We start from the raw sequence: 25,711 nt of genomic DNA, 5'->3' as shown, positions 1-25,711 counted from the left end.
AAAGAAGGTATTGTAGAAAGAGATTACATGCAATTAGTGACACAGTTAGTAAGTGGAGGACTCAAATTCAGAAAGAAAACTGCTGAATTCCTGATCTTAGGTCCTCCCATCATTCTGCCTTCATATTAGTAGGTCCCTTGCAAGAACCAGGATTAAGTACAGGGTTTATTTAGCGTGATCAACTTTAGTTCTAATGGAGTTGTGTTTCTGTAACACTGTAGTAACTTCATGATGATGACTCATGCCTTAGAGTAAAATGAGTGGTGTTGTAGAACATCTGATGAGCAAGGTGATATGATTGTTTTTTGGTTTTTTTTTTTTTTTAAAGAAAACGCATAAACCAGGGAGCTCGAGAACCGAGGGTGAGCTTTGCCTCCGGCATCAGTAAGTCTGATGACATGGGCAGTGTCTTCCACCCTCTGGGCTTTGGTGTCTTCGTCTGCAGTGTCATCTGGTGACTGCAGTCTCGGAGTGTAGGAAAAGTTGGCCGAAACTGCTGCCTAACTTATTCAGTGTCATTCAGTGAAATGGGTGCCAAAGGCTAATGGTCCAATAATATGCACTTATTATTTTTAAGTTAACTTATTATGTTTGTAACTGGTACAGTTAAAAGAATTATACAAAATAGCTACAAAAATAAATCTGAGTAGGACCCAAGAATTTAAAGTGAAAAAGTGAAAGTCTTATTTCTCTGTCTCTCCCCCAGTCACACTGCCCAGACATAACCACTGTTTTCTCTTTTCAGAAATTGGCTATACACAATATCTTGTATGTGAACTTATGAAAGACTGCTAGATTTTAAAAATTATTTTAGTGACCAAAACAGTAGGTGGCTACATACATCTTATAAAAAATGTTCAAACAAAACCTGTTTTTAAAAATGTACAAGACTTTAAATTTATGCCTAGCAAATTTTATTTCCTGCCACTGAAAAATGAATGAGGTGCTCTGCTGGAGAATGTATTTGAATTGTGAAAATACAACTGTCAACATTATGGAAGCACTGAAGCACTAAAAGAAGCTTTTGGTTGGTTTTTTTTTTTTGCTTTAGATCTTTTAAAGATGACAACAAAAGTCATTTAAGGCATTGTTGCTCAAAACTTTTTTCACATGGTGAGTCAAGTTTTGAGATCCAGAATACTTCCTCATTTCCCTGCAAATGAGTTTCGACTGTTAAGAAGTGTTATGCTTTGAAAAACCTCTGGAGAATGTTTCCTGTATCTTTCCTTTTGTTTGTTTTTCATATCGTTGCTGGGGTTTTGTTATATGATTCTGTGATTCTTTTGTTTTCCAAAATGAAGTTAAACAAGAAGTGTTTAGGGGGCTTTCCTAAATTAGCTGCAGGACCCTTCCTTTGCATTGCTGCTCCACGTCTTATGGTGGACCAGTGACTCCCGTCAAAGGCCCAGTCCATGGAGCTACATGATTCTGGGCCGTCTGATCTTGACTCCATGCTACCTGATGGACAGAATGTGTGGTTCCAGGGTGAGCTTGTTCCACGTGACCCAGCTTGTTGGTGCCTTAGAGCCACAGGGGTCCCTTCTTCCTGGGCTGTACTTGGCAAATTATTAATGATTCATCACTTTTCACATCAGGAAACCAAGTCCTAGTGGAGGAGGCAGATATGGATCATGTGTCCACAGAGGTGAGAGCCAGTGAACGATATTTTCGACACTAGCTGTCCAAGAGGAGACCTAATGTCTTCTCTGCTGTAGCCGCCCAGAATAGAGGGCCCAAGTGCAGCCCAGGTGTACTGCCCAGACTCTGGCTCTATGGACATCTGGAGAGCTTGTTCAAATACACTCAGGTGGCCCCAACCCTAGAGTTTCTGATGCAGTAAGTCCAGGGTGGGGCCCACAAATTGGCAAGTTCCCGGTGATGCTATTGCTCTTGGTCCAAGGGGCACACTTTAAAAATCACTGGCCTAGCAGCTTCAGAAGCCATAGCAAGGGAAGACGGGATGACTGGCTTGGCAAAATGTGGTTATTGAGTACACAGAGCTACCTCTGCATTTCAGCTACTGATGGCTGGGAGAGGTTGGCTCATGCTCTGAGTGTGTGGGATGTGTGTGCCCCACCTTATTTGTTCACTGGGGTGATGGACCTTTAAGCACTCAATGCAAAGTAATGCACACATGTGCTTTAAACTGTTTTGTTTTTCAGATTTTTCAAAAACAACTAGTACGATCAGTTAGGTCTTACCCATTTAACCATTTCCTGTTTCACTTTTAAATGAAATCATCCTTCTTGCGTTTAACTAATGGAAAGTTGTTCACCTTGCCAAGCAAGGTTCCATCGTCCCTGAAGTGAATTTTCCAAAGAACTGGAAACTCTATGCAGCTTTTATATGAGAAGCAGAATGGAAATGTTCAAATTTATGTTATTCTGATACATATTTTCCAGTTTGATATTTCAGTAATATCCACCACATCATATCTAAAGATGTTCATTTGACTCTGTAAGCCCAGCAGTTGGATTCTGGATTTCTTTCGAATCCTGCTTGCAACCTCCTCAATCAAGTATTATTTAAATTTATGTTGTTTACAACTATTTAAAATAATATATGTCATCATCGGCTGACATTAATGAGTGGCTATTATGTATCAATTACTGCTAAGAGATTTACAGGTCTGATCTCACTTAATTATCCCAACCACCCTATGAGGAAGAGAGTTCTCATTTTCTCTGTTTTACACATGCTTAAACTGAGAATGATGAGGGATTAAATAACTTGCTGAAGGTCCCTGGCTAGAAAGTAACACAACAGGACCTCAGATGCAGGGCAATTTCAAAGCCTAATGCTTTCCCACTATGCTATCACCCTTATTAAAACATACTCACTAAAGAGCTTTCTATGCTTGGCATCATTAAATATTGGCCCTGCCCCCAAGAGCATTCGATCTAAAATAGTTTACCTTATTGAGCAAGATAGTAAAGGCCTCACAGCTGAGCAAGCATTTAAAAAGATATAAATTGAATATTAATGTGTAAATATTTACTCTGCACAGAGAATAGGTTTTATGGAAGGAAGACATGTTGATGCGGGTTAGGGTGAACGGAATGTAATTTGCCTTTCCCTTAAAATGAGAGTGGATCTCAGGGAAGAATGTCTCAGGAGCTCCCTGATATTGAACTGTGAGGTCTTGGTAAAAATTGGGACAGAAGGCCTTTTTGGGTGTGGAATTTATTCTACCAGAAGATTTGCTTGTAGGAGTTGAGTACATTTTCCGGAGAGGACAGGTTCCAGCAGAACTTTCTGCGATGACGGGGCTGTTCCAGAGCTGAGCTTCTCAGTAGGGCACCCCAGTCACACGTGACTTGAAATGTGCTCATGCTGCGGGGGAGCAGAATTTGTAGTTTTATTACGTTTCAATTAACTGACATTGAAATAGCCACATGTGGTTAGTGGCTATCATATTGGACAGCACAAGGACAGAAGAAGGCAGTTGAAGGCTTAAGAAATAGGAGGCGGGAATGGTGGCTGACATGTGTGGACCTGAACTTGAGTATAGAAAGAAGCCCTGGTGAGCCCTCTGGAAAGACACTTGTCACAGCAATATGAGGAAGCTAGGGGACAACTGGAGGAGGTATGGGATTTCGGACATGAGATAGGCAGGACAGACACAAGACTGAACAGAGGGAAAAAGAGGAAAGGACAAATGGAGACTTCCGTGCGGGGGAGCGTGGTGGGATTTGGCAGCTCACCGATTGTGGGTTGGAGTGCAGTGGAGGTTGGCAGCTACTTGAAGACATCCAGCCTGGTGATGGGAAAACAGCTCTTTGGTGCAGCGTCTGATTTGTGTTGGCATAGGGACATTGAACTTGAGATGCCTTATTGGTAGAGTGTGTAGCCTGAAGCTGTATCAGAAAAAGCAGGTTGGTAGGTGGGTAAATAGATTTAACATTTGTATAAATATATTTAATCTATGTACATAGATAATCAGAGTTATTGTGTGTTTAAAAAATAGTAGGAAAGCCAGTGCAACTGAAGTGGGGTGAGCAAGACTCAGTGTGGTAGGAAATGACATTGGAGAGGTAGGCTTGTAGAGTTCTGGGGCCACCAGGTGTTCTACAGTCCCCATAAAACTTTGGATTATATTTTAAGTGTGATGGGAGGCCTTTGGAAAGTTTGAGAAGGAGAATGGAGTCTCTTTGGACTTTGTAAATAACCACTGTGAATGTGGTGCAGACAATAGACTTTAGTGAAAGAGTAAGAGTGGAAGCCGGAAGCTGTTAGGTTACTTCAGTATTCCAGATGGGGGAAGGTGATGGCTTGGACCAGCATAGCGAGGGTGGAGGTAGAGACAAGTAGTTGGATCCCAGAGACACATGTTTAAGGCAGAGCCAACAGAATCTGTTGCTGGATGAGATGTGTGACATGAGAGAGAGGAGTCGCGGATGTGATTGAGTGGTATTGTTTATTGGCATGGTAAGCTAGAGATGCCTACTAGACTTCCTATAGGGGCCGTCAAGAAGGCAGTTGAACATGATTTGATGAGTTGTGGTTTATTAAGGTTTTTAGGGGATCAGAGGAGCCAGAGGAGAAAGAGAAGCCGAGGGACAAGAGTATTCAATAATGGGCCAGAGGCCTGAGGTAGTGGGAAGTCACAGGATCCTGCTTTGGAATGGAGACATTGACCCAGGGCAGGAACATGCCATTCTGGCTCTGGTGTTGTTGAAATAGAAACGGTGTTTCATGAGTAGACAAACATGGCATGGTGGCAATCACTGGGGGACAGCCCACCCTGGGGGCCTACGGTGTGGTTCTCAGGGGAAGGACCAGTGGGGAGAGGAGGAGTGGGAGACATGAACTGGAAGTGTGGTGGGGGCCAACACAGCGACCGGGTGGAAGTCAAGCTCCAGCATGACTTCATCGGGGTGGGTGGGTTGTTGCCTTCTCCTTGAGTGTAAAAGTACTTTTAAGGTGTTTAATCAAATGTTTATGCCTCGGGGTTGGATAACAGAATGGGAACTGTCAACTTAATTTTTTTTCCCCAGCAAGCATACATGTCAGAATTTTGGAGAATTGTATGCTCAGAAAAAAATAATTACTTTATTTTAGAAGGGGGATCTTTTATCTTTTTTTTTCTCATTTTCCTGTAAGTGTCCGTCCCACAAAACCATCTTGCTTGCTTTTACAAATACAGGATTTCCATTTACATGAAAATATGTGTTTTATAATTTTTGCCATTAAAATGGCTAGTCTTGATATATTCAATATTCATTTCCAGTCTGTTTGGGCTTTCAGCCATTAGAATGCTTACTATTTTTAAAAAAACCACAAGATTTTCTATTATAATTACTGACTGACAGTGTACCGATAGGGCAGTGGAAGGGGTTACTGAGGTCTCTTACTTAGGATCATTCCAGAGAGAGGTCTCTTGTCTTTCCACTTACCTGAGCTGACAGATTGACAGAGAGAAGGGAATTGAAAGTCAATACATCGATCAGACTCCCAAATTTTATCAGAGACAAGACCTGGAACAGAGGATTTACATATTATTTATAGGTAGCCTTTCCGTCATTTATTGATTCAGCAGTCCACCCTGTTCCCGAGCCTGTGTAAGTAATTAATAGTGACTTAAATAAATACAATTAGAATTCCTTCCATGAGTACTGTTTATGGAGGAGGATCCCCATGCTGTTGGCTAGTGCTCTTTCCCTTCTTGCCTTTGTTGAAATAGCACCATTGTCAAAAACTCTTGGAGCATTCATTGGCAGCAAGTGGTCTTGTCCCCCTTTGTCTCATTACAGTAGCTCCTGAGACTGTGTTACAGTAATGTCTTGTGGGCTGGCAGTAGGGAAGAGGACTTCCTTCCTACGACACTTGTGCTCAAGCAGCTGTTTCTCTTTCTCCCAAAACACCAGTTTCCCCAGCCCCCAGCTGGTTTCTCCCTGCTGAGAAGCCAAAATATGCCAAAGTCACTGCTAGACCAAGTTCATTCTATGACAGTGCAAATGACTCTGATGCCATTTCCTTCCCCCAAGCTTTTTCCAACATAAGCTTTTATCTTCTTTGTCAAGAGCTTATTTTGTCATCTTGCTTCTCTTCTCCTATAAATAATCCATTTTCCCCCACCAGACTCACAGAACAGAGCGTGCCCCGGTCATATGCTGTGCTGAGCATTCTTTTGGTGTTTTTTTCACTTGCTTCACCCTTCGGTTCTTTTCTTTTACCCCTATCAGGATCTCCACACTGAGGTCGTGGAAGGTCAGAGTTAAACAACGATACTGAGTGAATGCTTTTCAGCAGAAAACTGAGCACCCTGCTTTCTGGACGTTTGCAGAAGTTTTACCCTGGTCGCATTGACCCTTGCCACACTTTTGCTTCTCTATTTTCATTTCAAGGTTTAGAGGCCCTGATGATAGGAAGGAACTATAAATAAGAACAACTCCGAGAGTGATAGGATGAGCTCAGATGATCCTTAACTTTTTGGCCTTTCTCTTGGCGTAGAATTCTTCAAGACCTATTACAGTGACTTATTTCAGTACCAGGGGTTTGGAGCTACTTGGGTCACTTACAGAAAGGACTCATGGTCATGGTGTCTGTCAACTTGCTGTGTATTGAAATAGCTTTTATTATAGTAAAGAGGGGGTGAAGTGGGTACTAATGTAATGACATTTTACAAACACAGTTGCACTTCGGGAACTCAGCATTACAGGAATCGCACTACAGCATGACTCAGTACCAGTCTTTTGTTTGACAAACTCAGTTGTTGTTTAACTGATTTTCTTCATGGGAGGTAAGCTTATGGTTTCGAAGGATGAATGAATGCCTTGCAAATAATGGTTGGTATGTTGGAATTTAAGCATACATATTAAATAGTTAATTTTTTTTTTTAAAAAACTTGCTAGTAAATGTTTCCTACCCACCATAAAATTTTGAGAATAATCTTTTCTGAATGGTTAAGATGTATATATAGTCATGCTGATATCTTATTCTGAGATTTCCATCATATAAATATGGATGTAATCTCCTTTAATAAGGAATACTGTGTGTGTGTGTGTGTGTGTGTGTGTGTGTGTGTGTGTGTTCTAGAGCATTAATATATTTGTCATAGAGTAATTCTGCTCAATCTTTCTTTGACCCCTGAAGGCATCCCAAGTTTGGAAGGGCCATGGATATTTCATCATAAATAGACTCCTAGACCTGCCTCTTACATAGGCGCCCGAGGTAACGCCACAGTACCCTTTGCCTGCTCACTGTGGTAATTGTATTCACCATCCAGAACATGATTTCTTAGGTCTAATTCATCTTGTTCCTCTTTGCCTCCCTTTTGCTTGTGAGGCTTTAGAAGATAAATTACACCCAAGAGTCAGAGTTTCTCCACAAGGTCACACTACAAGTTGCAGACAGGAAACCAGGAATTTGCACTTCTGCCCTGTATCTTAATTTGTAGCCTGTGCTAAATAAACCTCTTCAGGTCTATACCCACCTCAAGCGGTGGTCCAGAATCCCCCTGGTTTCACTGGACGAAAGAGAATGGTGGCTGTTGTTCCTCCGTTTGCACATTTCCTGGTTGTATAGTAAAAATGGTAAAAGAATGAACTGGTCAGATCCCAGGCCTTTCCATTTCTTTGCTTTATAATTGAATAACAGTGATCTACAAGTGAAAGAATGTAGCTACCCAGTGTCATTTGGGATCTTCTAAAGTAGCACGGAAACTCTGCATTCTTCAGACCAGCTCTCAGCGCGCCAGCACATTCCTCTCCGATGAGGTGGAGGGATGCTGGTGGCCGGGCTGGGGAGCTGCTGTTTAAAAATACATTTAATTATATTCCTTCTCTGCAGTAATATTGATACCATTTTTAGTCCATTACAAACACTGTGATTCTCATTTAAATCATGTCCATTATCTTATTGACCTAGTTTTTATTTTGTAATCAAAATGTTCTATTTCTGGATAGCTTAGCCCAGAACCTTTTTTTTTTTAAAGGTTATGGACCCTTTGTGCAGTTTTTTTCCCCCCTTCCATATCTGCATACAGATGGACTGTCTCTGTGTTCACTATGTTACAGAAAATGCTACTCGATTGTTCTCTTTAAGAGTGCGGCTTTTCTCTGTTTAATTTGGCAGGGTGCCACAGGACCTCACATCTGGTGACTCTTTTGGTGAATGGATGGTGGGTGAATTAAGAAATTCTATTTCTATTTAAAATGTATTTTGGGGGGTCTTGATTCTCCTTTTTCCTCCCTCCTTCTTTGCTCTTCTGCCCTTGCCCTCTTCCCAGCTTTCTCTTCTTCACGCCCCCAGAGGCGGTCAATCTTACAGAGTTGTACGCATTCATTTTGATACTCACAGCATCCCCTTATCTCAAGCCTTTTCCTTTCTACACATCTTTTCCTCTTGTTCTCTTCCTTACCTTCTCTTTCTTGCTCTCAACAAGACAGGCCCACTTCTCTGTGGGCTTGGGCTGGAAGTTCCTTCTGGGAAGGAGCCCCCCGAGGCATTCTTGCGGTTCCCTTCCCCCGGGTCATCCTGCCGCAGCATCTGAGCAGGGCCTGGAGACCCCTGAGGGGCTTACTGCTTTTCCTTCAAGGCTTTCTTTCAATATTATTTCTCACTGTTCTTCTCGACACATAGAGATACCTTGCCCTTTTCTTCAAGTAATACACAGAATCAGAGGATTTTCAAATGTAGTGGGACCAGCCATCTTCTTTTGCAGGTGAGGAAGCAGAAGACTTAAGAAGGATTTCTCCTAAGATCCTGAGGCAAAATTGCCTCTGAACCAGGTCAATCACCCCAACTCCCGACACCTGTTTTGGGGCTCTCTTCTCATCACCCGCTTTCTTCAGCAGGATGTCACAGAGATGTGTCTGGTTCCTTTCAGCACTCATTTATCTCGGTCACCATCAGCCTTCTCAAAATTGTTTGGTTTAAATGTGTTTTAGAGTAACCGAGTCTTAAGTGTGTCGTTTTCTTATCATAAGAAAGCACAGAAGATGAAACGCAGCGACAAGAGTCCCTCTCTGAGCTGTCGGGGATTTTCTCGGGAATGGTAATTTGCCCGAGGTCATTTCTGTTGATGTGTTCGTTCCTAAGAACCGGGAGATGACTATGACTTATAGTTGGCAAGCTCCAACTCCTTCCTGCATAACTGGAGTCTCCCTGTTAATCAGGAAACCACATTTAAAGCTGTGTCCTGAACTCTGCCCAGCATGTCCGCTTGGCCAGGAAGGACAGGGAATTCCGACTGGTAGCAGCCACTGGGGACTTAGGGAGTAACTGGAAGTCAGGTAGCAAGGAAGACATCAGCAGCACAGGGCATATTTCAGCCAGTGGGACTGACTCTTTGCTTTCTAAAGTCTCTTCAGGGTCGATGTCAGGCAAAACCCAGAACGTCAGCCCCCTGGGCCAGTGGCTCTACACTTGGGGACTTTATGATATAACAACATCTTTTCTTTTAATTGAGGAGGCTCAACATAGACTTGTTAGCTTTTATCTTCAGACATAAAGATATTAGTAAAATTGTCATATGATGTTGCAATCCTTTCATAAAAGACATTTCAACACCCAAAGTGGGAAGAATAAAATCTCAGAATATAGTCCTCTATACCATGTACGTATTGCTTCCAGAAGAACTCATTGTCTTGTTCGGATTTGCCTTATGTAGCCACAGGCCAACATAAACTTTGTCCAAGGGCAGTGTTGGTCTGCAACACTGGGGAACTACCAGCCTTCACTCCATGGCCTGGTGGGCCCTGCCCCTCTCTGCAGGGAGAGCACAGAGGATGCACGAGGGAGGGGGCGTGTAGAGCAGCTGCATACAGAGTCTGGTGCGTATATCGTTAAGTGTCCAGTAAATGATGTTCGTTTTTATTCTCTCTTGGAAAAGTCAATAGGCTCGATGACTGTTCCAGGTTGCACTTCAAGGGACACTGTCCTTCTTTGGCTTTTTTTCACCGTAGACTAGGAGCCGGTCTTCAGCTTTGCAGATCTGAAGCTTGATCTGGAAATACCCTTCCAAGCTCACAGAATGCTAATCCATCAATGAAAATGCAGCTCATTATCATGCATAGAGAAGATAGGCTTTTTCAGAGACCATGTCTTGGGATCGGTCTGCCCACATCCCAGGTCCTCTCCACAGTGGGGGAGCAGTGGGGTGGAGGCCGGGGCGGCAGTGTGCTCTGCACTTTGCTTGGGAATACAGAAGGAAAGCACTAGGAGTTGAGCGACTGAATTTATTCCAGCGAGCTGAAGGCAGAGCCCTTTTTTTTCCCCACTGGCATTGTTTTCTCTCTCTTCCCTTTGAACTTTCCTTTTTGTTGGGAGAGTAAAGCCTAGCGGTTGAGAGCAGAGGCTTGACAGCCAAGGTCCAGGTGGGAATGTAGGCTTTACCTTTCACGAGGTGTGTGACCCTGGGCAGTTCATTTGCTCTCTCTGTGCTTCACAGCTGGCATCTGTACAGTGGAGGTAGGGATAGAATTGGCCACAGAGGTTTGTTTTGATGAGGGAAGGAGCCGATAAGTGTAATGTGCTCTTGAGAGTTTGGTGTATAATCGATGATCAGCAAATATTTATTATTATTAATGTCATGGAGATATGTCTGAAACTAACGTAAAATAATATTGAATGTCAACTGTAATTGAAAATTAAAATCAAAATATTATAGAGGAAGCTGTTTTTGTGGTGGACATGGAAAATGAATACAAATCAGATGGGAAGAATTGGTTAACTTTCCTCACTATAGAATTCAGCTTTTCAATAAACTTTGGTTTCTATATTTACTCTTCCTCATTTCTGTATATTTTCATATCATGTCTCTCTGTCCAGATTGTTTTCATTGACTATGTTTTTGGTTGACTCTTCTCTGTTGACATATGGAGAGATACTTTGATCTGAAGCTGTCAAAGTCTTTTTTTTCCCTCATGCACCTATGGAGAGGTTTCTGTTTTTGATGTGGTGGAGGCTGTTAGGGTCTCTCCCCTAGGTGACCTCTTTCTGGACCTTTCCCCTTTGACCTTGGACTTGACTTATTTGGTGGAGGTGGAGAAGCTCCCTAGCTCTCGACATTACCAAGCATGAACCTGTCTACTAAGATACCAAGAGATACTGAGATACTTATACAGGTGTCCTTTAAAATAATAGTAAAACTCATTCTTTGACTAGCTTTTTGTGTGATTTCTCTTATTTTGCCAAACCCAGAGGGCAAGTGACAAATAACCTGATTTTTTCCATTTCTCTATCTCCTGGAGAAACGTAGCAACTATTTCTCAGTGGGACCCAATGCCAAAGCGGTGTTCAGGATGCCTTTCAGAGAAAAGTGTGCATTACATATAATCTCTAGACATGTCTAACACCTGCACTGTGATTATTTTTTCAATTTCCCCACTAAATTTACAGTGATAAATTACAGTTACTATTGGCCACTATAATATTTTCCTATGAAATGTCCCAGGTATATTGGCTTCTGAAGCAAATTAATTCACCCACCACCTATCTGTGGTGTGATGAGGAACTGAAACTGCTCATCAGCTACAACCTTCCTTCTGTAAGTAGCACTATTAATTCATATATTAAAGTTTTCCTCACTGCTCTGCTGCATCATTCCTTTGAGTGCAGATTTTTATCCCTGACTCCTTTTTGCTTCCCGAGGCAGCTAGAATTAACAGTGTGATCAGACTGTTGCTCTTGTTTGTTCATTGCCAGTCGAGAAATCAGAGATGTTAGGTTTTTGGAGGAGAAAAGGAGAGGTCGCATAGAGGGACGATTTCTAACTTTGTAGTCAAGGTTTTCTCCAGAGAGTGTTGCAACCCGCTGTCAGCGTTGTCTCATGTTCTCTGCTCCATTTGTTTACCTGTCAGCCTGGCTCACTGGATGCAGGCGAGGGCCTGATGTCATAGACAGACACAAGGAACCAGTCAAGGAAATAGGTAACACTTGGGATCCAAGCATTTACCGCTGGGTCTCTGAAATACAGAAGATGTTCAGATCGCAGTTCTACATTTCTATGGCTCTTTCTCTGTCCTTGAAATCCTGGGCACATGGAGCAAGTACTAACATTTCCTCAGTACCCAGCTACGCTTACTCATGCCCGGCTGCTCCATGGCTGAGGGGATCAATATCTGCACGGGCCTGTGATGCATTTGAGATGCATCGTGGTTGGGAACTCAGTTTCACAGTTCACAGGAGACCTGCCCTCTTCACTGGTGGTGTCCATTCTTATCAGGAGGAGACATTTGGCTCTTTCATAGCCCTTCCTTTATTTGGACCATGATTAATCACCATCCCTGTTCTTGGGGATGCTCTACTTGATGCTTTGGGGAAAGATGGATGGACATCTGCCCCGCCCAAACCTTAGTATCTAGTGGTCATGAGGCAGAACATGACACCAAAAACCAACGGCCAGGGACCCTAGCTGTTACAGAGTACTGGCTGACTCTGGAAGTTTCCTTTGGAAACTACCTGTGCTGTGTCATTGCCTAGGACCACACTTTGGACCACCCCAGAGCCCTGAATAAGAGAACACACTGGGGCAGTTTTGGAGGCCTAGGGTCCTCATGGGGTGTGCTTGGGGCTGGGAGGAAGGACCAGGGAAGTGAGCCAAGCCCACTCTAGAGATCCCGGGAGTCTTACTGCCCTTGCCTCAGGGTCTTGGTGAATCTAATTTCCCAAAGTTCACTGATATCTAAACTCTTCTTGGTATGGTACTGAGTTGTCGTCAAATCACCTTCTTCCCTTTAATCTTCATGGGAACATAGGAAGTAGACAGTATTTTTATATTTCTTCTTCCCCCATATTTTAATGGAGCAAGAGTCTTCTGAGAAGCTGGTAACTTGTTCCAAGAAGCAATGGGCCGGAGACCTAAGTCCTAGCAGTTGTCAGCTGCTTATTTACTTCTCTCTAGGTACATTTTCCCCAGCACAAGTTTTGCCTCAAGTGTCTTGTGTTGGCAAAGGAAAGGAGAAAGTTCTTTCTTATTCTGTGAGTCACTGATGTAGGCAACCATCACTCCCACAGGGAAATGCCTGGAGCAAGGGGCTGGGCACACAGGAAGGCGGTCAGATGCTGTACACAGGAGCAACTCTGAGGTGTGAGGGCCTCAGGGGCTTCACTGCTGCCGTGTGCGGCAGCCCTCATGCCTGGTGTTTTCATCACTGTGGTGTAGGTCAGCGATGTTCAACTGCTGGGCTGCAGGAATTTTATAAAACACGCACTACTGACTAATCACAGGCACTGACCTCTTTTCCTATAGACTGTCTAATAAGAAAATGACAGCAGCCAACACAATAGCTATCTGGTGTGACTGAATCAAAATTATACCTATTTTTTGTCAGACTGGCAAAAAATATATTTTTGGGTGTGCTGCAGACTTTTAGTAATTAGTTTACATGTGCCATGAGATGAAACAGGTTGAAAGTCGCTGGTGTAGGTGGAGGAACCAAGCAGAGTAAAGTTCAGTGACCTGTTCAACCCAGAGAGGTCAGTAGCTGCCTGAAATCACCCCCGTGGATATTTTGTTCCATTAGTCAGAGACTTGTCAGGTGTAGAGAACTAAACAGGCGCTGAGGTTAAAGCTTTGCCCTTTCTCCTGTTTCACACAAAAGAGTGAGCATGTGATTATTGAACATATTGGTGGGGACCCCTACTAGATGGGGCACTTGTTCACATTCCTCATCGTCATCAGAGAAGGACCTTGAGAACATTCATGTTTCAGCTCCCACAGCACAGGGTACACTGATGGTGACCTCGTGGGTCTCCACACCCACGCCATACCCTGGAGAACTTTGGACACAAAAGGGGATGCCCTGGGAAGTTCTGCCAGGATTTCCTGTGCTGCTGGGGTAGCTCCCTGCACCAGGCAGCTAACCAAAGGTCACAGTCTATGCAAACACACCGCCTCTGTTGCTCAGGAACGCCCTGACCCCAGGAGTCCAAGTTAATTGATCACACAGGGAAAACGACTTCATTGAAGTTGGTTGTAGCAGGAGGAGGGAGAAGTGACTGAAACTGATTAAAAATGGGCTTAACTGAAGAGCTAAGCTGCCTCAAATCCTTCGTGGAAGTCGGCAGGATGTAAATAATAAATCATAAATAAATAAAACTCAAGAGCTAAATAAAGGCCCTTCAAATATACCATCCCTGACAGCTGCAAGTACTGCAAAGTGGAATCAGCCAGGACATACGATCATGGCTGTTCGCTCCTTGACACTAAGACTGTATTCGATACTTTTCATGCAAAATACTTTTATCTAAACCCTGTATACTAGCAATGATGAGTATAATGATGGACTGAGCTCTGAAGTACTGAACCAAGGCAACTAAGCCAATTTTTCAATATAGCTGAAATTTTAGGAATTCAAATTTTTAGTGCAAGGATCTTAAAGCTCATGAAGCACCATCAGCTAAGTATACATGCACACACATATATACTGTAGACATATGTATATACACTTACAGACACACATCACTAAAAGGCAGAATATATTATGTAAAACACATATAAATGTAGAATACACTTATATTTAATTTTATATAATGACAATATTATATACATAAACTTCTATAATATATGCTTATATTCTGCCTTTTAGTTTTTCTCTCTGTTTAGCTAACAGCAAGACTACATTTTCTTTCTGGCAGCTTACAGTGGTGTCATGTACTGCATCGAGGAGGTTTATCCAGTCAGTCTGTAAGGTGAAGACTGAGCAGACAAAATGACCCTTCAAAGCCTTAGAAAGGCGTCAGGTTAGAGACCAACCTACAGTCCCTCCCTAGGTCCAACCTGGTCATTTTTTCCCTCCAGCACTGGACTAGATCAGTAGCAATTTCTCTGGCTGAGCCTCAGATGAGGTGCAGAGGAGCTCACTGGACCCACTCACCGATCAAGCTGGGCCCGGTTCCCTCTGGCAAGCGTAGGAGATGCCTAGGGCATACTGCTCCCTAGTGCCTGCTGCCGCCCCGCCCCAGCCCCCTGACCCCGCCCCGCCCCGCCCCGCCCCGAGTCTCCAATCAGTTCATTCAGGAGCCAGTTGTGAGTTGTTTGTTCCCAGATCTGTTTATGCCACTTGTACTCTTTCCACTTGGGACATGTAAATAAGTATTATGTAAGCAGTTGATATGGGTGTGAAAAGGAGAGGTGTTTTTTATGAAATGTACACTGTTGTCTTAGAAAGACTTGTCAATGATGAATTTGCTTAAAAACCAAAAATATTGGCTAAGTTACGTATAAAAACAGTAATTTGAAAAGATTGGGGAGAATCCATAAAAATCTAGGCAGATTCCATAGTCATACTGATTTTCAGCCATCTTTGGTTTTTTCCTCTCCTTTAAAGAAACTGAACCTGAAAATCACAGTATGAGAAAGACAATTAGGAATTCCAGACTATGGATGGACCCGTTTAAAAATAAGGCATTGCTTCTGTGCCAAGCTTGTGAGTAAATGTACACACATATATTTATCTATGAATATATAAAATAAATATCAACTTTTGTATATGTGTACCATTTTTATGACTTCATGCTTTAACTAGTTTCTTTTAAGATTAATTGACTCTCAATGCAATTGTCTTGGATTAGAGTTGGGCTTTTTTTTGTCATGACAGCATGTTGGGTAAAACATACATGTCTACTGAGCGTGACAAGATGCCTACACTATGTAAGTTACAACAGAGCTGAGCCAGGCTCAGGAGAGAGCAGACAGACAGCTCCCTTATCACGCTCATCAAGGGCACGTGCTGGTTTAGAGATGCTGGGCGGAACCACGTGCACAAGTTCTCGTGAGCGCTTGCCTTGTTTCTCTCCCAGCCTTCCTCCTGCTCTTCCGCTTCCCCCTCTCCCACCTCTCCATTTCCCTCCACCTCTTCTCCCTCCTTCTCACTCCCTGTGCAGTGCTGTTAGTTCAAAGAACTCTAAAATAAGGGAGAAATCATTTGGAGTTGAACAGCAGTATATTTCAAAGTACTTGTTCCAAGAAAGATATGATCTTTGGCTCTAAAAGTTTTTAAATACATGTTTATTTATGTAACCCCAACACAGAGAGAGAGAGAGAGAGAGAGAGAGAGAGAACGTATATTCCTTTAAAGAGCTTTGATTTATTAAAACGTGGCTTTATATCAGGTAATTTAGGAACATACCTATTTCTCACAAAGTGAGATCAAGATACAGTGAAAGGAAATTTATTTAAAGTGTCTTAAGTCATCTTTCTGTTCTCTTTGGTCTAAAAACATTTTGGAAGGATCTTCTGCTCTCTTTGTGCTGGGTCTGGATGCTATAGCAAAGCACAACAATTGCGGGGAAAACGTGGGAATGTCTGTGGACACTGGGACATGTTAACAGATGGATTTGAGAACTCTCAGGAAGGATAGTATTTTACCACACAGCGAGGTCGTTGTTCTCTTTGATAATAAAAGCCATATGAAATGCTTTCATTTGTGCTAATGTGGAATGCTTAAAATCATAAAACAGGTATGATTGAGGTTCCAGTTCATCCTGAGAATGCAGACCCTGAAGAAAAGAATGTCAGATCATGAACTTCATGGGAAAGCATGAATCCACCCACTTCCAACAAATAACAAACCATTCTTCGTTTCAGTAACAACTCTTAGGGGTTTTCTTTTGATAGATTGCAAGGTATTTTATTCCAGAGCGTAAGCCAGATGCTTCTCTCAAGTTAATGGGGAACAACTGATGGCTGACAGATTAACTAGAAAAAAAAATGTTTCTCTCTGCAGTTCTGGACAATAACGCAATTTAATGGTATTTCACCTGAGTGGACGTTTGAGATGGATGGGTTTGTCTTTTGCCTCTCAGGGCCTAGGTCCAAATTTGGAGCTGATGGCGGAAAAGATGGATGACCACAGAGATTTCCTGATGAAATTGGTTAGATTTCCTCAGTCCTCATTATTTCCTGGTTGATCATTATCCATCTCCATCTCTCTGACCCTTCTTAATGAACCCCGATTTCTGAACATTTTCTGGATCTAGAATAACTAAAATATGCCAACTGAACTCTGAGCAGATTGAAAGCACTACTTACCTGATATTTCAGACTTAGAGAAGAAAGAAGCTGTCTCAACCGGAGATCTTTTCCTTGCTCTGAGTAATGATGGGTTTTGTTTCCTAGTAATGAGGAGACACAGCTGGGCAGGGCATGAACTCTAGAGCAGAAGGAGCGAGTGTAAGAGACAAATTGCTTCCATTGTTGCTCAGGTGAAACCTAGTGAAAAAGAGACTTTGGTTCTTAGATTAAGTCTGATGAGGGAACTCGAAACCACCCATGACTAAGCAAGGCTGACATTTACAGGCAGGAGAAGAAGCAGATGATTGTGGGAAACCCAGGAGCATCATTGTAGGCCACTGGGGTGAAGAGGGGACCCCCAAAATCATACAATTACTGTAATTGTATCAGCCCCCCCCCATTCTGAGCCAAATGCCTTTGGTTTATAAATAGCACATATCATGGGAGATGCTCAACCAAGAGGGCAAATGATTTCCACTTGAGATGAGAATGTATGTGTTATTGATGGTGAGCATGACCTTCCAGTAGCCACAGGCCCACAGACATGTATGTGCCACACGTTGATGGAATGGGGCACACCAGTAAACCAGAAACTGCTAAATCATAGGGGCTTAAGACCCTGCAAGAAGGTGCCCAGGAGGTGCACTTAGTTTAAAGGAAAATTAAATAAGGATGGCATTTTCAATGGCTTTTATCTTCACTTGAGCAGAATGACAATATTTTACCAGTCAACCAAGAGCTAAATCAAGATTTAAACCACCTTCTCAGCTTTCACATAAAGCCCAACCTCAGTAGTCATTAAAAATAAATGGGATTAAAATAGATGTAGAAGCACCTATTTTATTTCCGATTTCACGCTCTTATATTTGCAGTGCAGCCTGAGATCCGTTTGTGAAGGCTGACCGGGGTGAAAACAGCCCTGAGAGACAGCTGGGAGAGGAACAGGTTTTCAAGTCCGAGACAAAGTCTTAGGCTCCACGTTCAGCTGTCACCAACTCACCAAGTGACCTCAGCCCAGTTTCCTCACCTTAAAATTGGCAGTGATAATGCTGACTGTCTTTTTGTAGGATGCAGTGATTTCTACCACCCACCCCATTGGCAGCTTGGGGCCGACAGTCTGAGGGAATAGCCTTTCCTGTCTTCCTTGGGGCTCCATCCAAGGTGGGCACAGGCATTATTCTCTCCCTAGTCCACACCTTTATTGAACCCCGGGACTCTGCTGTCCCGTTACCCCAGGTCATTCTGACTGAGGAGTTGAAGAAAGGTGCACGCCCTTCCTCCAAGCCCTGAAGTTCCCCTGGACTCTCTCTGTTTTCTTCATTTTATAACCTGCCCCAAGGGCCAGTAACTTGGGGGAAGTCACCATGTTTCACTCCTCTTCCTGTCACCTGATACTTGTTCCACCAATACCTGCCTCCCAGGTGAATAGTAATTCTTCATTCACAATGTCACTTTTGCTACTATGACTTTATCTTCTAGGTAATGTTCACTGAGCCCTTACCAAGTGTCAGGCACTATGCTTACACTCCGCTATTTTAGCCTCCTGTTAACTTGAGAGAACGGTGGGTGAGAGAGGCTGAGAGAGCTTCCCAGATGGACAGCTGTTCTCTGGAGGGGCCCGCCTTCCTCCCTCCCACTCGGTGTCTTCCTTGTGCAGTTGTCTCCCAACTGTTCTCCCCCACCTGACCCCTCCCGCAGCCCACCACCAGATGTACCTTCCCATACCGCCATCCTTCTGTTATTTTTTCTTTAAAAAAATTGTTTTTAAGTTGAAGAATAATTGATATAACACTCTATTAGTTTTAGGTATACAATGTCATGATTTGATATTTGTATATATTTACTGTTGCCTTTACCTTCTGTCCTTCCTTAGAAGGCAAGAACTATATCCTGTCTATATTTGAAGTTCACATGGCATCCAGTGTAGACTCTTGGGTCTAGCGGATACATTCAACAAAGATTTGTTGAAAGAAAGCAAAGAAGAGAGGAAGGAGTAAGTAATGTTAATAATCATAATAGCTAACACTTACATGGCATTTCCGTTTTAACTTAATCTCCTTGCTACTTTGTTTCCTATAGCATCCCTATGAGATAGATACTGCAATTTTTCAGTCCCATTTTACAGGTGAGGAGACTGAGGCAGGAGAGGTTAAATAACTTGCCCAAGGTCACAGAGCTGGTAAACAACAGTGTGGCTCCCAAAACTGTGCTCTTCTTTTTCTGCCATGTCGTGCTGAAGGGTCAGAAAGGTTCAGCAGACTGGGAATGATATAGAAAGATGAACCTCAAATCAGCGTCCAAGCTGACAGGGCAGAGTATATTTAGCTCAGGCTGCCGTGTTTTGTCTTCCTTTAATTTAAATTGAGGAGAAGTACCGCTGATCAGTGGTAGCCACAACCCTGGGCTGCTGAGCTTATGGCTACTGCCCGGATTACTGTCAGAAATGATTACCGTGACACTTCCTGAACACCGTGCCCACGTTTTCTTCCTTATATTCTGCTCATTATAGGAGACTGCTACACGGTCCACATGCCTCCAACTTGGGAGTCCCTTAGAGAAGGGAAGGTTGTAGCTTTCTCCTTAGAAGTTCCCCTGAGAACATGTGCTGTCCGTGGACTGCTCCCTAACAGGAAAAAAGTCATGGACTTGAAATCAGCACGGCTGGAAAGCAGTAGCAAACGTATCAGGTTTGGCTGCAAGGAGCTGATAAAGAATTTTAAATGGGGGTATTTCTCCTTAGAAGCACGACTCTCTTATTTCGTCTACTGTTAATGTGGTTGGTTTTTAACTGGGCCCACAGTAGCTACTGGTATTTCTGCTTATGTTAGCACCACTTTTCTCTCCCACGCAAAGAATCTATCTTAAGCATATTGTGAGTTTAGAGCATGTTAGAGGAAGTGGTCTCTCATTTAGGAGCAGGGAAAGTTGATTTTGCCAGCATTTAGGGAATGCTTTGCACCAGGAATCCTAGAGTAAATAGAATACGATTCCAGATTCGATGAATCAGAGCTGAATCATATTTAAGTGTGTGCTGCATTTTGAGGGATTCCCTCTGACCCCCACCCCTACGGGGTGAAAAGCATTGCTTTTCCTGTGCAAAGAAAAACCATCGATTGCACCCAGACCACTAAAATGTCTTTGTGGTGACGTGAATGCATTGAGCGTTTGTTGTGGTGCAGCTAACACAACTTTCTAGATTAGTGAAAAGTGATTTCTTCTTTCTAATAAACAGAACATTTAGCTCTGTCTCTGCCACCTCGAATCCAAATAGATCTGTCTGGCCCCCTCCCTTGTCCTCCACCCCAAGGGAACTACCATCTTGTAGATCTCATGGTAGGTTTTTGTATCACTGCCCTGTCTATTCCTAGTAATTAAGGACTCTCTGAACAATGTGAAAATAGATTACTCTTCATCTGGTTTCTTGGAAGAACCATGCATAAGGGTAGCTTTTCACATAAAAGGCTAAACCACAGAGAGGGCCCAGGAAGTGGAGAATGAATGGCTGAGGTGACTTGCTTTTCTTAGCTTTGGAGACTGTAGGCACTGCTAGTGCAGTGGATGGAGCCCAGACAGACGGGGCTCTCCCGTCCACGTACAACTTCTGACCTTGGCCAAATGAATTCACCTTTCTGAACCTCAGTTCTCATCTGTAAAATAGGGATGATAAGGCCTACCTCGCACGGTTATTGTAAGGATTGCAAACAGTGGGTATAAAGTGCCTAAACCAGTATATAGTCATTGAGAGTAGGTATTGTTGTTGCGCTGTGGTTGTCACTGTCGTTACCACTACCTCCACTAGTAGCTCGGGGTGTGGGAAGGACAAAGGAGAACTTGACTGCTATTGGCCTCCCATGCCCATGGGACAAAGCTTTAATCTTTAAGACTACCAGCCTTTCTTACTATAGTGGCTGAAATTGCTCCTAAAACAATGAAAGTAAACATAAAATTTACAACCGCATAGGAGTGAAAACAAAGAATGCAGTTTCCTTACCCCAGCAGGGGGTCCCTTAGTTGAGTGGGCTCCTTCTTCCTTCCTTGTTTGCTTCCTTCTCTCTGTACATACTGACAGGCACCCACTGAGCACATGCAAGGTTTAGGGGTGAGCTGCAGGGACCACAGTTGAAGAGACATGAGTTCTGTCTTCAAGGACCTTGCTACCTACCAGGAAAGAGGAAATGCCCGCCAACATCTTGAAATTGGGTGGAAAATTATAGGATCGTCAAAAAGATACCACTAAAGGGCTATGGAATTTAGGAGGACTTTTAGCTGGAATTGGGACATGCAGGTTTTGTCAGGTTTTTTATGAAACAGCCATCCTGATCAAGATGATCAAGATCAAGAGATTCTTGAAGATCAAGAGAAACATGATCAAGAACAGAGATCCTAGCCCTGGCCCTTGTGGCTCAATTGGTTGGAGCATTGTCCCATATGCCAAAAAGTTGCAGGTTTGATTCCCCGTCAGGGCACATAGCTACATGGTGGGTTCTGTCCCTGGTTGGGGCATGTGGGGGCGGGGCATGGCAACCAATCCATGTTTCTCTGTCTCTCTTTCAAATCTGTAAATGTGTCTTCAGGGCAAGGATTTAAACAAAGAGCACGGGTTCTGGGATTGGACCACCAAGTGTGACCCTTGGCCTTGCTACTTTAACATGTTGTGGCTCCTTGAGCAGGTGAAGCCCCATCTCTGTGTCTCTGCTTCCTCATCCTTAGAATGGGGATGATAACAGTACCTGCCTCTCAGGGTCATTGTAAAGATTAAGTGAGACATGTAAAAGCACCTTAGGAAAGCGCCTGGCACACACACCGTGAGTGCTATGTGAGTATTTGTTAGATGAGTTTGCCCAAGTGCAGGTGTGGATTTATCCATTGAGCAAGGTGAGCAGGGTCCTTCTAGGTGGGGGGCAGTGCACGCCAAGTCAGAAACTGCAGTGAGGTGTAGAGTTGGGGAAGGTGAGACAGGGAGGGAAAGGCAGCCTTGGACAAGATTGTGGGGCTCTGTGGTGTCAGACCAGGAATCTCGGACCCTGCTCCACGTGTGTGAAGCTGGAATCCGAACCTGTCGCAGGTCTCTACATCTCAGTTCCAGTGAACGTGGCAATGAACGGGATGCCAGTGGGCGTGAAATCGAAGCTTGGATTATCAGAGCTCAACACGTGGGCCTGAACCGACACCTCAGGGAAGATGTACGGTACAGCCCTCTCAGGAAGTTAAACTGGGGGCTGGGGGAGCAAAGGAAGGGGAGGTGCGGAGATATGGGGGGTCGGGGGAGGAAACATCACACCATCACACCCATCTACTGCTTCCTTTTCAGGTTCCAGACTTTTCTTCCTTAGGGTAGAGTCAGCTGTTTGGTTTAGGTTTCAGTTTACGTATGTGGAGCCTTGCAGTGCACGCAGTCATCTTCACGGTCTGTGCTAGGCTGCAGGGGCAGCGGGGATGATCGAAACCCATCACGGGAGACCATCGTCTCCAGACGTGGCACTTGGTGGGATGGGGACTCTGCTGGCCACTCCTTCCTGCACGCACCTCCCGCCTGGATTCAGCAGGACTTCAGGAAGGGGCTGCTGCGGTTCCCGGGGTCCGAGAGGAGGACGCCCTATCGTTTGGGCGTTACTTTTTAAATGAAATAGCAGAGGGTTGGAACACCTTAGCTTTGATACGCTTTCAACTTTACCTGTGTAAAGGCTACCTTTGATTTTTTTAAAAAATCATCCTAGTTATTGTGAGGGGATAATACTGCTTTATAAATGTTATGGCGATCAGCGGGCAGTTCCTAAGATCTCACGTTGGTCATGTAAAGTTCTTTTTGGAACAAGGTAGTATACAATTAGTCTGTGTATGTACCAAATCAAGGCCAATTACCATAAAACGTCTGTGTGAAACATGGGAACAATGAAATGATCAAGTGCAACTAGAAAGTAATTTGTTGCTCTGAAACCAGCTATGCATCTTCCCACGGAGGGACTGAGGGTGAAATATCACCTTATTAACAGCTGGAAGAGTGATCTCCTGGCCCAGGCTGCACTTTGCCAGCAGTAGCGGTTCACCCGAAGGCATCTTGAATGATCTCCAGGCAGGTGCCTGGGGCCCTTTCTCAGAGGTTACCTTGCCACCTATGAAAGTAAACAAGCACATTTGTAAATAATGGGGAGTATATGCTGATTTCAGCTTGGAAGGCACTGTTCCCCATACTTCTCCAGTGACTCTTCTCAGAGACTCATAACTGGTTTTGGAAACTATTATTTATCTTTTACATCCTTGCTGAAGAGTGAAGTTGGTCCCCATCTGTCTGACAGCCAAGTCACACCATGTTTGATGGGAGCAGCACATGTGTGTCCAGCGGCAGAATTTAGCTCTTTCAAATTTAGGCTTAAAGGGACTGTTTAATAAATTATGTAAGAAACAGTGAGGTCATATAAACAGCCATGGCTCCTACCTTGAACCAAAAGCCGTCCTTATTTGGTGCTTCCAAAGTTAGAAAACAATACGGGCAACAGGAGTTCTCTGGGGATCAGCGAAGAAATAATGGCCGCCTTGTTCTCCCCCATGGGCTTTGTGACCATGTCAGCACAGCAGGCTGCCGGCTGCTTTTAGGTCTTAAAGTTTGGACTGGTTTCTTCCACCCTCTCAGCCCGCTTAGAAGGAACAGTTTGGGAGCCCCCTGAATCCCCCACCTGCTGTCAGGATGTCCAGGCAACCTTGGGGGGAAGGTCTACACTGGGGCTCTGGGGCGAGGGTGGGGGGCTCTGCGGCCCTTGGGGAAGAGAGAGAAAGAAGTGGGCCCTGCCACTCTGCAGAGAGAGCCCTTCAAGCAGCTGAGTCTCAGAAGAAATAGCATAACACTTCTCTCGGATCATCATTTGGCTGAGCTAAAGGTAGATCAAATTTCACCCTTAAATAACTGTCTTCTGTCTGTGTAAACAGTCATGGCCATTAGTCTTAAACTTCAAACCTCAGCCCACAGATCTGGATTGGTTTCTTCTTCAGACCTTAACTCTGGGGGCCACTCTTCCCTGCTTTCTGCAGCCTCTGATGCCTCTATCTGAGCCTGCAGCCTACTTTCGGAGTCTTAAAAAGCCATTCTTGGGAACGTACAATTAAGGGGGGTGGGGAGTGAAGAAAATCCATTTACTTGTCTTCTTGGGGCCTAAATCCATTTTAGTATCCCACTTGCATGAAACAAGAAGTGCCAAAATATTAAAGCATGGCATTCTGGTTCTTTTCCATGGGAAGAGAGGTTATACAAAGGAGGGCTGGATTTCTGCAGAGTGGATGAGAAGCCTGGCCAGAGGTCTGTCTCATTTAAGAAGTAAACATATTAAGTGGCAGCAAAGATTTTTGCCAAGTAAATGTATTCCAATTTTAGGGACAGAAAGGCAGGAGTTTTGCTGCTCCTTTAAGTGGCTTTTTGGATATAAATTTCTGCATGAGGTGCTCTAAAGCAAGAGTGAAACAGCAGCTTGACGTCTTCCGCATGCCCAAGAATTTGAGGAACAAAAGAGAATGCAATGAATGATTGCTTCTGCTCTCCAAAGGCCTGTCGTGGCTGTGAGGGGATTCTGGCTGTTTCCTGCCATAGAGGTGCTCAGCCTCTGCCGGCAGGAGGACACACATGGAGAGGCTGCCTTTCTGCAAATGTCTTTACAAGTCAAAACCAAGGAAATCCACTGACACTCTTATCATTGTGACAATGTAGCCACGTCCCAAACTACACTCATATTAATGGGACGGGGAGAGATTTTGAAAGAAATCAGAGAACCCCCTACCTACCATGGAGAACAGCTTATTTTATAGCCAGGAGGCCACGGAATCTTTCTGAAATTTTTCCTTGAGGGCTAAACTTTAAACTTATTCCTTAGCCACGCATTAGGTCTGATTAAGCAACAGTGTAAGAACATGAGAACTGATATTTCAGGAAGCAGCGGAGAGCTTCAAAGTGTTTGTTACTCAATGTAAGTTTTAGGAACTCTGTGATTTAACCGAAGTGATCGCTTCTGGTAGCAATTCAATGGAGTTGTCTCATCAAATTAAGTTTTATCAAGTTTTGTTTGATAGGGATATTCATCAGCCTTCTCTCCAACATGATGTGTGCTCGCTGCTCTTACGCAAGTGAGGCTGGAGGCGCTCTGTAATATAAATGAGGTCACCTTAGTTGGCCTGTTTTAATGCTCTGCCACTGTGGGGACATCAGAGTCCCAGTGAACAAGCAAGTAGCCTGTTAGGGGCAAGATCTCATGGTAGAAATTCCCCACTTGCAAGGTTTAGAAAACTCAGTTCTTTAGTCAGTGTCTTGTAAGGGCACAAACCTTCACCTAAATATAGAGAGCTAAAAAACAACCCTTCCACAGCAGAGCTCCTGTAAACGAGCTCAGTCTGTTCATCTGTGTGTGCTGACTTGTGCCTAAATATTGGAAGCCAAATGCAAAAAAGAGACAAAGCAAGCCTGTGGCTCAGTCTTAGGAAAGACGTGGAACAACTGAGTATGACTCCGGGCAGAGGAGCCCCTGACAACCGCTGCTGGTCCGGGGTAGGAAAGAGAGATGTTGGCACATAATTGTTCTCATTAATTAACACCACATTTTGGCTTTACAAGCATCTTTGGCATATTCAGATTTCTCCATTCATCATGATTCACCTCAGTTTTCAGACCGTCTTATGGTCCATGTTTCAAACTTCTCTTAAGATCAGCAGTTTGGTAAAGGTGTTAGCCATTGATGATTTTTAGTATTGGGTTGGCCAAAAAGTTCATTT

At 43.8% G+C, this 25,711-nt stretch overlaps 1 protein-coding gene and 1 long non-coding RNA gene across 7 annotated transcripts in view; one reads left to right on the top strand and one right to left on the bottom strand.

Annotated features, from left to right (window-relative positions):
- Positions 1-25,711, top strand: part of SAMD4A (sterile alpha motif domain containing 4A) — a 202,496-nt gene that overhangs the window by 72,463 nt on the left and 104,322 nt on the right. The window lies entirely within an intron of this gene.
- On the bottom strand, positions 803-14,908 carry LOC119056955 (uncharacterized). 5 transcript variants are annotated; one of them, XR_005083979.2, is made up of 7 exons: positions 14,823-14,908; positions 11,798-11,909; positions 7,628-7,752; positions 7,436-7,515; positions 5,397-5,477; positions 3,705-3,857; positions 803-3,333 (listed from the first exon to the last, which is right to left on the bottom strand). It is a non-coding gene; the product is annotated as an uncharacterized LOC119056955 (long non-coding RNA). The 5 variants fall into 5 exon arrangements; XR_005083980.2 differs by lacking the exon at positions 7,628-7,752 and having other exon boundaries at positions 804-3,333; XR_005083981.2 differs by lacking the exon at positions 11,798-11,909 and having other exon boundaries at positions 804-3,333; positions 14,823-14,896.

The sequence above is a fragment of the Artibeus jamaicensis genome, unplaced genomic scaffold, assembly GCF_021234435.1.
Source record: "Artibeus jamaicensis isolate MK-2021 breed Jamaican fruit bat unplaced genomic scaffold, CSHL_Jam_final contig_548, whole genome shotgun sequence".
Lineage (NCBI taxonomy): Eukaryota > Metazoa > Chordata > Mammalia > Chiroptera > Phyllostomidae > Artibeus > Artibeus jamaicensis.
The sequence above is the reverse complement of the archived record's forward strand: the minus strand, read 5'-3'. Positions and strand labels throughout refer to the sequence as shown.